An 8,646-nucleotide genomic window follows, 5' to 3' on the forward strand; every position below is an offset into this window, starting at 1 on the left:
CCCCGACTCCCAGCGAGACTGAGGCCCCCCATTCTCCCCTCACTCTCCACAGGAGTGAGTCCCCCATTCTCCCCTCACTCTCCACAGAAGTGCGCCCCCATTCTCCCCCCACCCCACTCCCAGAGTCGCGGATGAAATTTAATTTCAATGAATCGAATCTGGAATCGGAAGCTAATCTTGGGGGTGGTGACCATGACGACCGTCATCAACTCGGTGGGGGGGGGGGGGGGGGGGGAAAACCCCCCATCGGGGGTCACCAGTGGGGGGGAAGGAAATCTGTCATCCTTACACGGTCTGGGCCTACACGTGACTCCAGACCCCACACAGCAATGGGGTTTGATTCTTAACTGCCCTCCGAAACAGCCCCAAGGGGCAATTAAGGACGGGGCAACAGCTGCCAACCTTACCCACATCCTTCCAATGGATTAATGAAAAGAATATTCTTTGCGAAAATGTTTTCACTGGCTTTGTCCCAACTGCACCCCCTGCAGTGAGAGACTGTGTGTGGAGATACGGTGCGAGAAAGTTGGGTGCTTCGAGGCCAGGCTTGTTGGTTATCTTCCCATTACACACCGTTACAGTCACAAATTCAGAGTGTATCGGAAAGCTCTTGACTTCCCTGGATGGCTTCAGCTCCAATGATGCTCAGGATTAAGGGGGATTTACTCGTGGGATTGCCATAGGGACCAATGCTGGGGGCCACCACCATTTACAATATATTCGTGATCTGATTTGGTTTGATTGTCACATGTACCTAGGTACAGTGAAAAGTTTTGTTTTGCATGCAGTACAAGCAGATCCTACCATACAAAGTGCATTAGGGTGATAGAACAGAGCGAGGAATACAATGTTACCGATGCAGAGAAGGTCCACAAAGAGCGAGATCAACATTAAATTTAAAATTTGAGAATTCCGTTCAGAAGTCTAATAACAGCAGGGAATTCTTGAATCTGTTGGTCCATGTGTTTAAGCTTCTGTATCTTGTGCCCGCTGGAAGAGGTTGGAAAAGATTATAACCAGGTTGGGAGGGTGTTTGATGATGTTGGCCACTTTCCCAAGGCAACAGGAAGTGTAGATGGTGTCAACGGATAGAGGGTTGGCTTGCATAATGGGCTGGGCTGTGTTCACATCTCTCTGCAGTTTCTTACAGTCCTGGGCTGAGCAGTTGCCATACCAGACTGTGACATATCCAGATAGAATGCTTTCTGCAATGCACCTATAAAAACTGGTATGAGTCTTTACCGACTTGCTGAACTTCCTAGCCTCCTGAGGAAGTAGAGACGTTGTTGTGCTTTCTTGCATACGTGTGGGTGGACCAGGACAGATCATTGGTGATCGTCACTCCTAGGATCTTCAAGGACTTGAATGGGTAAAGTCCAGTAAAGCTTCTATTAGCCAGGACCAGGAGTGTGCTGACTGATCAAATATTCTGGATAATCCAGAGGTCCACATAATCGATGCTAAAACACACTTGAAGTAATAGAAACGCAACACAGGGGGTATACACCACACTGCCATACTTCACTCACAGCGTAAGTCACTTAAATAATAAAACAATTTTGCCTTAAATAAAACTTAAAGGCAGTAACAAAAACACAGAAGTTGCTGGAAAAGCTCAGCAGGCCTGGCAGCATCTGTGAAGAAAAAGAATCAGAGTTAACGTTTTGGGTCCGGTGACCCTTCCTCAGAACTGCAGTAAGCCTTCTCACTCACACCCTCAACTGACTACTCAGATGTCGCAGTATTTGAGGAGACGTTGACTTGAAATTGAAGTCAGCCTGGACTTGCGATGTGAGTACATGTGATAACAAAGTCAATTCTAATATTTATTACTTCATTGACAGGATGAGGGCTTCGCTGACCAGGCAGCATTTATTGCCCATCCCTAATTGCCCAGAGGGTAGTTAAGAGTCAACCACATTGCTGTGGGTCTGGAGTCACATGTAGGCCAGACCAGGTAAGGATGGCAGTTTCCTTCCCTAAAGGACATTAGACAGGCTCCTTAGACAGCACTTTCCAAACCCGGGACCTCTACCCCACTGGAAGGACAAGGGGCAGCAGGTACAGGGGAACACCAACCCCCTGCAAGTTCCCCTCCGAGCACCCCACAGCCCGATGTGGAAGTATATTGGCCGTTCCTTCAGGGTCAAAATCCTGGAAGGTCCCTCCCTAACGGCTCTGTGTGGAGTGTCCCGACACTACACTGAGGGAGCTACAGTGATTCAAGACGGCAGCTCACCCCCACCTTCTCAAGGAGTGCAATTAGGGATGCAGCTAGAGACACCCACATCCTAAAACACCCCCCTAAACAAGGTACTGCCTGCTGTGACAATCAGCACTGGCAGTAAGAGGTACAGCTGACAGTATAACTCCGAGCCAACGCTGAATGATAGGAGCTTGCACAGCGATCAGCGAATCTGACTGAAACAGCACCAGGTCTGTTCATATCTCCCAACACCGAGTTGGCATGGTGGGGGCACAGGTGGGGGCACAGGTAGGGGCAGGGGTGACTTGCCAGAGCTGGTCCTGAGGTTTGGAAATTTTCCCAGAGACCGATTATTTTGTGGGACCAAGCAGAGAGTGAGACGAACCTCATGTCCCGAGTCCACAGCTTCGTTGGAGGCTGGGGAGGAGGCTGAGGGTCTGGGCCGGTCAAAACTGAGAGAGGTTGGGGTGGGGTGGGGGGGGGGGGGGGGAGGATGGTGGCACCGTGGTGTGGAGGGATCTGCCTGGTGGGTGGGGAAGGCGGTCGAGGAGGGCAAGGCAAAATAAGCTGGTCATGGGATATAGATAATGGGCATAGAGGAGGTGCAACTGGCAGAACCATCAGTGGGGCGTGGACAGTATAGAAACATTGAGAATTAGTGCAGGACGAGGCCATTCGGCCCCTCCAGCCCGCCCCGCTCTTCAACAGGATCGCAGCCGATCATCCAACTTGGTCCCCTGCTCCCCGCTTTGGTCCCTTTGGCCCTGAGATCTATATCCGACTCAGTGTTCCGGCCCGCTTCCTGATCATAGCACCATAGAACCCCTACAGTGTGGAAACAGGCCCTTCGACCCAACAAGTCCACACTGGCCCTTAGAGCATCTCACCCAGACCCATCCCCATATACCCCACCTAACTTACAAATCCCTGAACACTCCAGACAATTTAGCACGGCCAATCTACCCTAACCTGCACACCTTTGGACTGTGGGAGGAAACTGGAGCACCCGGAGGAAACGCAGATACGGGGGAGAATGTGCAAACTCCACACAGACAGTCAGCCAAGGGTGGAATCGAACACGGGTCCCTGGCACCGTGAGGCAGTATTGCTAACCACTGAGGCACCGTGCCGCCCATTCCTGTGGCAGAGAATCTCACAGGCTCCCCACTCTCTGGGTGAAAACATTTGTCCCCGTCTCAGTCCCACCCCATCTCCTACAGACTGTGACCCCCTCTGGTTCTGGAGTCACCCCCCCAACCCCTGCCAGTCATCGTTCCTGATTTTCCTCCCCCCCCGTCTAGTCCTGTTAGAATGTTATAGGTTTCTATTAGTAACTCCCCCACCCCCCTCATTCTTCTAAACTCCCAGTGACTATAGTCCTAACCAACCCAGTCTCTCTCCCTATGTCAGTCCTGCCACCCCAGGAATCAGTCTTTGTTGCACTCCGGCTGTAGCCAGAGAACACCACCCACCCCCCAATTCCTTGGAGAAGGAGGACAAAGCCATTCACAGTACTTCAGGGGTCTCACAACTGCAGCAAGATATCCAGCTCCTGTACTCCAATCCCGGTCCGAATTAATATCCTTCTCTTCACCCCTTTACGTCCTGGCATGGGACGTGGGCGTCACTGGGGAACCCATCATTTGTTACCCATCTCTGTCCCTAATCGCCCCCTTGAACTGTGTGCCTCGCTCGGGGGCCCAAATCAGACGGCAGTTAAGAGGCCACCCCGTCACTGTGGGGCCTGGAGTCATGTTTATCCTCTTGGCCCGCGCGAGCCTCCAGTCACCCTGGTGACGAATTCCCCGGGATATTCCAGCCGCATCCCCATCTTCCACTGAGGTTTTCCAACCGCATTTGCCGTCTTGCGTTCGGAGGCATGCGGGTTTTAGGGAGGGGGGTGTGGGGGCCCGAGAGGGGCTACACAAATGCCAGCATTTTGTCTGCAAACCACCACTTGGCTACCCATCTTAATGTTGGCACAGGGAACGTAAATCCATCAGGGAGCTAGGCCCGACACCAGACATCTGGGGGATTGTGAGCTGACTAACTCTGCCACTCTGTCCTTCAGGGAGGCAATGGCCTAGTGGTCTTATTAATCCAGAGACCCAGGTAATGTTCTTGGGACCTGGGCTCGAATCCCACTACGGCAGATGGTGAAATTTGAATTCAAACTTTAAAAAAAACCTGGTAATTAAGAGTCTAATGATGACCATGAATTGATTATCGATTGTTGGAGAGACCCATCTGGTTCACTAATGCCCTTTAGGGAAGGAAAGTGCCATCCTTACCTGGTCTGGGCCTACATGTGACTCCAGACCCACAGCGGTGTGGTTGACCCTTGACTCTGGACAGTTAGGGATGGGCAATAAATGCCAGGCCTTGCCCACATTCTGTCGATCAATGAATTAGAAAAAGTTTGCTCGTGAGGTTGTTTCAGAGATAGTAGGAACTGCAGATGCTGGAGAATCTGAGACAACAAGGTGTAGAGCTGGATGAACACAGCAGGCCAAGCAGCATCAGAGGAGCACGAAGGCTGACATTTTGAATTTCGATCCTTCTTCAGAAAATACTGCTCTGATGCTGCTGTGTTCATCCAGCTCTACACCTTGTTATCTCTTATGCTCGTGAGGTTTGGTGGTTGACACCTCCCTAGGGTTTGGTGAGATCTGTCGCGGTGAAGGTTAGCAGAGAGGCAGCCCTTAGGGCTGTCCCTCAGTAGACGAAGCAGCTGTTGGATTGGCGGGGGGGGGGGACTCACTTTCTATCCTCCATCTGGTTACCCTCACACTCCCTCCTCGCCTCGCCCTCCCAGCAACAGACTGCCGACTGAGATTAGGGGCCCAGCCTCTGATCCATTCCCAATTCTCAAGAATGATGACTTGCACGGTCCTCAAGATAACTTCCTAATTCTGTGTTGTTCTGCTCTGCCATTCGCTGTTTCGAAACTGGCTGGCTCTGTCTGTAAACATTTATCACCCGCTCCCCGAGGACGTGCGGGTGAGCTGCCATCTTGAACCCCCCACTTTTGGTGTAGGGACACCCCGCACAGTGCCATTGGGGAGGGAGTTCCAGGATTTTGACCCGATAGCACACAGACTGGGACTCTCTACCTGAAAGGATGGTGAGACCAGATTGAGTGGGAACTTCCAACAGGGGCGCGGGGTTTAGGAATGGAGAAATATTCGACACAGAGAAGGATTTGCAGGGTATGTGGGGGATGGCAAGTGAGGGAGAGAATGGAACTCATTGGAGGATTTGATTGAAGAGGTGGCACCTAGAAAATAGGAGGAGGAGTAGGCCATTTGGCCCTTGAGCCTACTGCCCCATTCTATAGGATTGTATTCTATGGATTTTAACCTCAACCCTACATTCCTGTTCACCCCCACCTTCAGGATAACCTTTTGTCCCCCTGGGAGGCAAGAATCAAAACAAAGTTTCTACTTGCTTCTCAAGGCAGAGACTCAATCCATAAGATCCAGGAGCAGAATGAGTCCATTTGGCCCATCGAGTCTACTCTGCCATTCGATCACGGCCGATCTGTTTCTCAATCCCATTCTCCCGTCCTCTCCCCATAAACCTTGTGGAGAAAAATCCCAAAAAAAAAACACTCCTATCCCAGAATCTCCCACGTTAATGATCCTTTACCAGCCTCTTTTTCTCGGGCTTCTGAGACTGTTTGTGACTCCTTTCTGAGTGCACTGGTATGACCCTCTCACCATCCCAAAACTTTAAGCTTTCTCTTTTGTACAACTTGAAGGATAATATCCAACATCTCCTGGCAACTCCAACACACTTCTGTTGATGAAGTAAGGGACGGGTATCCCCGATCTGACTTACAAGGGGAAGCTGTTTTCCTTTCTGAATTGAACTCTGATGCAGCAAAACCTTCTGCCCTCTGACCAACGCTCAATATATCTACTCTGCCTGTCACAACCCCAACAGTATAATCAGTTTGGCCTGTCAACATGACCCAGTTTCTCCCACACACTGTATTCACATCCTTTCTTGGGAGTGAAGTCTTTAAATTTTTTTTATTCATACAGGGGACAAGGACGTCACTGGCTAGGCCCCAGCATTTATTGTCCATCCCTAATTGCCCAGAGGGCAGTTAAGAGTCAACCCCATTGCTGTGGATCTGGAGTCACATGTAGACCAGACCAGGTAAGGATAGCAGTTTCCTTCCCTAAAGGACATTAGTGAACCAGATGGGTTTTTACCAACAATTGACAATGGATTCACGATCATCGTTAGATGATTAATCCCAGATATTTTTTGGATTCAAATTCCAGTATCTGAAGTGGCAGGATTTGAACCTGGGATCCCAGAATATTATCTGGATTAACAGCCCAGCAATAATACCACTAGGCCATCGCCCTCCCCTATATTAACTTTCTCTTGTTCCAAATTGACTTTCTGACCTTCCAGAGAAAAAAAACACAAAACTTCGCAGAACAGACCCAAATCCATCCGCCTCTATTTCGAAGATATTAAGCCCATTTATCACACAGCATCCCATCACCCAGCATCACCACGGAGATCCTCAGGACCAGTCTGACTCCTCCCAGTATGGGATTTTTACTGGAAGCCTTCAATGTCCGCTTTGGGGCCTCACTTTAATGACAGAGCCCTCATTCACACGCCCCTCCCACACCCCCCACCCGACTTTCTGAACTTGTCCGCGTGACATTGAACTATCTCGATCTCGGCTCAACAGCCAACCTGCATTGGTTCGGCACCATTCCCGCTGTAAGATGTTCCAAGCCGCGCCCCCAGTGGAATGCGCCAGGAGGCGCTGGAGTGGCCACCTTTGGCTGTCTACGCTCCCATCACTTGGGGGTGGTGGGATGTGGGAGGGGCGAGCCAAGCGGCGCACAGCAAGATCCCACAACGAGAGCTCCCCCCCTCCCCACCCCCGCTGCCCCTCCACCGAACACGACCCCTCTCCTGACACACAGGCCAATCGTGTGGCATCGCGGGGAGATGGTGGGCACCGGGGCCAACCAGGGATTGACAGGAGGCTGTCTGTGCCACCCACTGTCCTCTCCACCTCCGTCAGTTTGCTGGGTGGGGTGGTGTTAGCCCTGCAGGGGCGCTGGGAGGTGGGTGAATTCCAACATCGGCACAGAGAGAGAGAGAGAGAGAGACGGCAAATAAATACCAGCGGCGGCAAAATGAGAAACAGATTCCACCCCGAAGCCAGGATACAGCTGGAACTGTTCCACGAGCTTTAGCTGGCCCCAGTTGTGCTGACACAAAAAACCAACAACCATGCAGAAAAGCAGAGGCACTGCAGGGCTGAGGAATACAAACCAGGAACAAGAGGAGGTCACTCAGCCCCTCGAATCTTCTCTGCAGTTCGGTATGATTCGATTTTAACCTGAACTCTGCATTCCTGCATATCCTTGACAATCTTTCACCCGCCTCGGTCATCAGGAACCTATCTCCCTCTGCCATCAAAAATATTTAAAGGTTCATTTCAGCATCCACTGCCTTTTCAGGAAGGAAATTCTAAAACTCTGGCTCTCCCAGAGGAAAAGTGTTTCCTCATCTCGGTTTTAAATGGGCACCAGCTTATTTTGAAACAGCGAGCCCCTAGTTCTAGTTTCTCCCACGAGAGGAACTACCCTTTCCACGCCCACCTCCCCTCAGGATCGTAAAAAATTTCAATTCCATCACTTTCAAAACTCCAGCGGATACAGGGCCAACCTTTCCTCAAAAGACAAATCCACTCGTTCCAGGTTTTAGTCTGGTCAACCTTCTGTAAGTACGGAGACCAGTCCTGTACACGTTCCTCCAGATGTGGTCTCACCAATGCCCTGTACAAGTGAAGCATAATCTCCCTACTCTAGCATTCAATCCCCCTCACAGTAAACCATAACATCCGACCAGCTCGCTGTGTCTGGAGACTAATCTCATGCAATGCATGCACTAGGTCACCCAGATCCCTCTGTATCTGGAGACTAATCTCTGGCAATGCATGCACTAGGTCACCCATGTTGTAGGTAAAATATTACCAAGTACAATTCTGTAGTGAGTCAAAAACAGCTTTATTAACAAAAGCTTTTGGGAGAAGCAGGGACTTCAAAGGGGCCTCACCAAAACTTCTCAGCTATTACAGACGATTTCAAAGGTTATATACATTTGCTTTCACGCGCCAACCTCCCCCTCAAGTCATGTACACAGTTCTTTAATCTGTTCCAGGCGTCTTGCAAAGCTGGAGACAGTTAGTACTGCTATTGTTTTCACGCGCAGGATTTGTTGTTTCAGTGGATGTTTCATCCTGATTGTGTAAAGTTCGGTCTAAAGGTCCACTTCCTTATCAGAGTTGTTGTAGAATTTGTTGTGTTGTTAACCTCTTTACTTACTCCTTCACCCAGATCCCTCTGTATCTGGAGACTAATCTCATACAATGCATACACTAGGACACCCAGATCCCT

General features: G+C 50.4%; 1 protein-coding gene across 1 annotated transcript in view; it reads left to right on the plus strand.

Annotated features, from left to right (window-relative positions):
- The window catches only part of prcc (proline rich mitotic checkpoint control factor), a 26,126-nt gene that overhangs the window by 1,783 nt on the left and 15,697 nt on the right, over nt 1-8,646 (plus strand). The window lies entirely within an intron of this gene.

Source organism: Rhincodon typus, chromosome 46 (assembly GCF_021869965.1).
Source record: "Rhincodon typus isolate 14 chromosome 46, sRhiTyp1.1, whole genome shotgun sequence".
NCBI classification, from domain to species: domain Eukaryota; kingdom Metazoa; phylum Chordata; class Chondrichthyes; order Orectolobiformes; family Rhincodontidae; genus Rhincodon; species Rhincodon typus.